The sequence below is a fragment of the Plasmopara halstedii genome, assembly GCF_900000015.1.
Source record: "Plasmopara halstedii genome assembly, contig: Scaffold_3120, whole genome shotgun sequence".
Taxonomy (NCBI): domain Eukaryota; phylum Oomycota; class Peronosporomycetes; order Peronosporales; family Peronosporaceae; genus Plasmopara; species Plasmopara halstedii.
In genome coordinates, this window is record NW_020190023.1 from 56,323 (window position 1) to 57,156 (window position 834).

An 834-nucleotide genomic window follows, 5' to 3' on the forward strand; every position below is an offset into this window, starting at 1 on the left:
TGTTCACCCTCGCGTCCCACTGACACCGCCATCCTATGGCTCAGGGTTTGGTGGGAGAGAAATAGCCGAACGGTTAGCAGATGTCAGCCCCCTCACCATCCGCAAAGAGTTCGATGACTGCTTGTCTACCAGACTGATTATTCTACGACACGTTCGCGATGCGATGGCTGAAATCCAAACCTGCAGAAAGAATATGCAGATGAAAAAGGAAGAGGCAAAGTAGAAAGCTGTAAGGTCGGGGACCTGGTTTTATTAAATTCAAAACCTTTCCTACACTTGCCTCTGCTATCGTCAGGACGAAGCCTCGTTTTTTGGACCGTTTAAGGTTGTGGCCAAGCGGGGCCTAGCGTATACGCTGAACCGTCCAAAACGGATGCGGACCCACCCGATGTTTTCGTGGGCTTACTCAAGCGGTACCAGGATCCAGCGCAAGTGAATGCGGAAGCGTTGGCGCCAGAGCGGATCCCACGGACCCTTGGCAACCCAGAAGTCAAACCAGCAACTGGTTGGTTTGGTTTTGAGCACGGAGTGCAACAATCTCAATTTCCAATGGTGCCAAGCGCTCCACCGTCGCATACAGCGACGCATTCGCCTGCTACACTGCTAAAATGTCGCTCCGACAGAAAGCGGCAGTCCTCAAGGTGAGGCAGCCGGCGCATGACGTGCTACAAACTATCAAGAGCGTCCGCACAGTGATATGCTACGTCGACATGACGCTCAGCGTAGCTCCAATCCCGAAGGACCTCGTTCTCAAGGGCTTGAAGAGCACCACGAGTCACCGGACGGCGGTCGACTCGGTCGTCACCGCCTGCCACCGACTCTTCTCGATGAGAT